Raw genomic sequence first — 6,184 nt, 5'->3', positions numbered from 1 at the left:
TGTATTCTACTGAATAGACATAGACATTGGGTTGATCCTACTTTTTTTTTTTTGTTTTGTTTTATTGCAATAATAGATAATGTTGCAATGACATACTACTGTATGTCATAGTAAGAACTATACTGTATGTATAGTAAGAATTTCTATAGAACAGATTCCTGAGTGAATTACTGGATAAAAGGATATGCCTTTTAATGTTTACAATTTTTTTAAAAATTTTTTACAGATTTTTATTTATTTATATGACAGACTGAGATCAAAGTAGGCAGAGAAGCAGGCAGAGAAAGAGGAGGAAGCAGGCTCCCTGCTGAGCAGAGAGCCCAATGCGGGGCTCGATCCCAGAACCCTGGGATCACGACCTGAGCTGAAGGCAGAGGCTTTAACCCACTGAGCCACCCAGTCGCCCCTAATGTTTAAAATTTTAAAATATATGGCAAATTATTCTCTGAAATGGCTATATGGATATACTCCTGCTAATATTTCTCTGTATCTTTTCAGTACTGATTTTAATGTGATTAATCTAGGAAAATTACAGCATAGTAGGTCAAAGAATCCTCATGTCAGTGAAGGATTGTGAGTTGACGTCTAGTTTGAAATTCTTACTCTGCCACTCACTCATTGTGTAACCTTGAGTAAATTATTTGGTCTTTTGGAGCCTCAGTTTCTTTATCCATAAAATATAGGCTATGGTAACAACCTTCCTGGATTATGAAAAGAGTAAATGAGGTAACTACATTGGTAAAGTCTTGGTAAAATTCTTAGAGCTAAGAATGATAGTTAAATTATTTTTCCATTCCTTCATCAGTTTTTTATCTAAATATATAACCTCAAAATATAAGTCCCATTTGGGCCCTTACATACATATCTCAGTACAAAGTCCAGCTTGATTACTAAATTTTCAGAAGAATAGCATTCTTCTGAAATTATAGCTTAAATTTCAAAATATATATATTTGGAAAAATGTATTTTGATTTTGCTGATGTTAAGAAGTCATACATCTGGCTTTGTAGCTTTTTAAAACTTTTTAAGATTCATTTTTTTATTTGAGGGAACAGGGGCAGAGGGAGAAGAAGAGGAAGAGAATCTCAAGCTGACTCCTCACTGAGTGCGGGGCCCAGTGCAGGGCTTGATCTCATGACTCTGAGATCATGACCTGAGCTGAAACCAAGAGTTGAATGCTCAACCAACTGAGCCACCCAGGGGCCTCTAAAACTTGCCTTTAATTGCTGTCTTTAGCCATATAATAATAGTCATCACTTCTTGACACATTTGTATCTTAAAAACTGTACTTTAATAGTTTATCATACTAATCCTGGAGAAAAGATAGAGTTTTCCTATTTTTATTTTTATAGCTGATGTTATACCGTAAGGAAATAGTTTTAAAAGTTGGATTTTCTATCTGTTAATATGAAATGTTCCCAAGAAAAAGATAAAGGACAACATTAAAACTTCACAATTATACTGTAACCTTTGATTGTATTTCTAGAAGTTACTTGGGCTGAATAAAATTATTTGGTTTGTAATGAGTTTTAGAAGAAATGAAGAAAACGGAGGTATTGGAAAATGAAGTATATCTCTTAATTGAAAAAAAAAACTATGTTACTTTCCAATCTAAATCAAATTATTATGACAGTGGTTTCAAGCAGTTGGAAAGGGAATTATTTTCTAGAAATAATGACTTCATTATATAACCTAAAAATATAAGTAAAAAAAACAAAACAAAACAAAACAAAAAACCTTTGGTTGTCTTAAAAATGAAAATATTTTTATTGTTCATCTGTAGAATTCACTGTTTTACAAAATAATATATAAGCATTAGAAAACAGGTGTCTGATTCCTTGCTAGAATTTTCATTTGGGCTACCATGAGGTATAAACTATCTAAAAAGAAATGAAACTATGCATATGCTATTTATGTGTATATGTATGTCTGGACATACATACACACATATATACATGTATATATATTCAGTTTTTTTCTTTTAACATTTTTTTTATTTTGTTTTTTTATTTATTTATCTGACAGAGAGAGAGAGAGAGACATAGTGAGAGTGGGAACACAAGCAGGGAGAGTAAGAGAGGGAGAAGCAAGCTTCCCGCTGAGCAGGGAGCCCGATGTGGGGCTCGATCCCAGGACCCTGAAATCATGACCTGAGCCAAAGGCAGACACCTAACGATTGAGCCACCCAGGCGCCCCCAGTCTTTTTCTTTTAAAGCAATCTCTACCCCCAGCCATAGGGCTTGAACTCATGACCCCAAGGTCAAGAGTTGTATACTATAGACTGAGCCAGCCAGGCACCCCTGTGTGTGTGTGTGTGTGTGTGTGTGTGTGTGTGTGTGTGTGTGTATAAATTATGGTAAATGTAATGTTTATGATTTTTTAAAGATTTATTTATTTTAGAGAGAGAGAGTGATTGGGATGGGGGGGCAGAGGGAGAGCGAGATAGAATCTCAAGCAAATACCCCGCTGATCGTAGAGTCTGATGCAGGGGTCCTTGCGGGGCTCCATGTGGACTCAGTCTCCTGACCCAGAGATCATGACCTGAGCCAAAACCAAGAGTTAGATGCTTGACCCACTGAGCCACCCAGGCACCTCTAATGTTTATGATTTTAATTGTTTGTTTTCATGGATGTTTCAAGCAATTATTTTTTAAATTTATTATTTGGGGTGAATATAATTAAAATTTTCAGGAATACAGTTTGCATTTTTTTAAAGATTTTATTTATTTATTTGACAGACAGAGATCACAAGTAGGCAGAGAGGCAGGCAAAGAGAGAGGAAGGAAAGCAGTCTCCCTGCTGAGCAGAGAGCCTGATGCGGGGCTTGATCCCAGGACCCTGGGATCATGACCTGAGCCGAAGGCAGAGGCTTCAACCCACTGAGCCACCCAGACGCCCCATACAGTTTGCATTTTTATATTGTACACACAAACACTTACAATCTAACATCTGGGAAAGCGCTACATTGTACATAGAATGCCCCAAATATTTATAAGGAAGCATGATGAATTCATTTTCCTTATAGGCAGAGAGAAGGAATACTTTCAAGTATTTATTTTTTATCTTTGAGGGAAAATGATTTCCCCAAACTCCAATCGTCACTAGATTTTTAATAACGTGAAATATTATCCAATTTTAACCTCAAGAACAAGTACTAATTGTCCAGATCCAGATGTTTGAAATAATTACTAAAACCTTCATTCATTTTCCTTTTCCCATTTGCTGCTATGTGGACCATGCGAATCATTATTCAGGCATAGACCTTAAACTCTTGGAGTCTTGTCTTGCTTGGGTTTCTACACTTTGGAAACTGGGAAATTGGTGAAACACTGTGATAATACCTATCAATCCAGTCGTTTGGTCAGTATCTATTTTATCTGTCTGTCCTTCTCTTACCTATTTACTCACAGTATGTTACTCCTTCATCTACTAAACACGTACTGTCTTCTTTTGTACAGATACTGTTAGTTATACATCGTTCCAATTTTTGTATAACGTTCAGTAGATCGAACTTCTAGAATAGAGCCATTTGTGATCAAATACTCATGGAATCACATCAAACCTGTTCACTCTTGAGTTGTACCTGTGTGAAAATTCTTTCTTGTTTTGAGCTGAAATTTATGATCTCATTTTATAACCCTACTGTTCCTTTCTCCTTTTCCTCTCCAACTCAGTCCTCTACTCCACTCAGCATCCTTCACACTCAGCTCTGGGGCTTTGTTTTAGATCCATATCTCTAAACAAGAAATGTTTGTATGTTCAAATAGATGTATGTATCCCTCCCTGGTTACTTTCTTTTTCTGTGTTCTGATTATTATTAATCTTATTCTCCTCAAATTTTAGTTGCAAACTATTCTTAAAGATGTCACCGATGTTCATACCTATCTACATGCAGAGTGAGGGGTAACACATAAAATACATTTGAGATTATAAACCGGTGTGATTTCTCGTAAGTCTAATTCTTGTTCCTTCTGCATGCTATTCTCAGCGATAAACCTTCTGAAAATGAGAGTTCCTCAAATCATTTTCTCTGAACCCTTCACTAACGCTATGCTTTGTAAAGAATGAAGTATAAATGCTGTATCAGGAACTGCAGACCTTTTAATCCATTTTGCCAACTTTATCTACAGCTATTCTTTCATCAGAAAGTTTAGCAAAAGAAATGTGCGTATTACTCTCTGATAGGCGGTGTATTGTAGAAAGGCCGGGCTGTCTGTTTAATACTTGTTCTGCCACCATCTCACTGTATAGTTTGTAATTAAGTTAAAAACTCCCTGTCCCTGGGGGCGCCTGAGTGGCTCAGTGGGTTAAGCCTCTGCCTTCGGCTCAGGTCATGATCTCAGGGTCCTGGGATCGAGCCGCGCATCGGGCTCTCTGCTTGGCAGGGAGCCTGCTTCCTCCTCTCTCTCTCTCTCTGTCTGCCTCTCTGCCTACTTGTGATCTCTTTCTGTCAAATAAATAAATTAAAAAAAAAAAAGAAAAACAAAAACAAAACTCCTTGTTCCTGTAAGAAAATTAAACTCCCTGTCCCTCACTAGAGAAGGACTGGTCAGAATAGCTACTTTATAGGATTATTAGGAGGAGTAAAAGTGTTCACACACATAAAATCCCAGAAAATCGTGCGTGACACATGGAAAGAATTCAAATATATCTCAGCAAAAAATGGTAGCTATGCCTCGTTGCATTTATTTTCATATACTATTCTTTTTCCTATAAAATCATGACTTTTTTGTTAAGTCTTGCCTTCCTTCAGAGCACATTTCGTATCTAATCTCCTTCCTTCAGTGATGTCTCCTCTCCTGAAATTGTGTTTCTTTTCTTTTTCTTTTTTTTTTTTAATTTTATTTTATTTTCGGAGGGGGAGATGAAGCATGAAAGACTGTGGACGCTGAGAAACAAACTGAGGGTTTTGGAGGGGAGGGAGGTGGGGGGATTGGGTGAGCCTGGGGGTGGGTATTATGGAGGGCATAGATTGCATGGAGCACTGGGTGTGGTGCATAAACAATGAATCTTGGAACACTGAAGTTGTGTTTTTTTTTTCTGTGTCATTGATGCAGGGCTTAGTTAGGGTGACCACATTATTTATGATTCAGACTGGGACTCTGTTGATAGGAAAATGAGTACTGTTGGTAATTATACTGGGACAAGTGGCATAAATTGGGACTGACCTGGGCAAAGGGACAAATGGTGAATAGTGGAGCCTTAAGTTATCAAATCTGTTATTATCAAATCAAAACAAACTTTATCTTTATATGCAAATTGTTATGGCAGATCTCCCATTATCTTAATTGTCAGGAAATGAGGTTCATCAGAATGAACCTCAGCTGTTTCTGGCCATTCCCAGAGGACCGCTTCTCATCTGTTCAGATACAAACCCCTCAGTCTCTTCTCTCCAGTCTTCTTCCTTTGATCCTCCTGCTGCTTCTGCTTCCTGACCACTGATCCATATGAGACAGCCCCTCTACCTGGTACTTCTTGCATTGCCCAGCTCCCCTGGCTCCCCACCCTTCCCTCCTTACTCCACACCCACATCCTTCTCTAGGCTCTGGACAGGAGGAACTGCTCTCACTTGTATCATTTCTTCCCAAATGCATGCACCAGGCCTTTCTTAATGATCCACAGCACAACTGACACCCATGATGATTCTTGCTTGTAGGTCTCACTGATGCATCTTGGTTGAAAGAAGAGGGATTTAAGTCAGAGAATTCTTAACAATCACTGCCTAAACCTGTGTGCACACCTATGGGCACTTGGAGGCCCGTTCTTTGCCTTGCTTGCAGCCTATCTCCTCTGACCAGGGAAAGGGCAAACCCCACCATTTGAAACATTCCAGGATTCTCAGTCCTTTTCATATATAAAATGCTCCTGCCCATAAAGAGACAAATTTCCTGTAGTTTCTCACCACTCACTCTCTGGGACCCAGCCCTCTTGTTTAATGTCTTTTAGGATGATTGGTAAGAGGAGAAAACTCCTCCTTTCTGGAGAAAACTCCACCAAATCCTTAAGGATGTGGTCTGGTTCTATGCTCTTGTTAAGGTAATCATCATAGCCTGACACTGGGATAGTTCCCTAAAACTGGGATATTTAGCATCATTCATCATGACCTATTACATGACCTATTTGTTATCTGTATTTTTATAAATACATTCTAGATCCTTAACTAGATTGTGTGTTTCTTGGGAGTA

Source organism: Lontra canadensis, unplaced genomic scaffold (assembly GCF_010015895.1).
Source record: "Lontra canadensis isolate GAN:19392208 unplaced genomic scaffold, GSC_riverotter_1.0 scaffold37, whole genome shotgun sequence".
Lineage (NCBI taxonomy): Eukaryota > Metazoa > Chordata > Mammalia > Carnivora > Mustelidae > Lontra > Lontra canadensis.
This window is presented reverse-complemented; position numbering follows the sequence as displayed.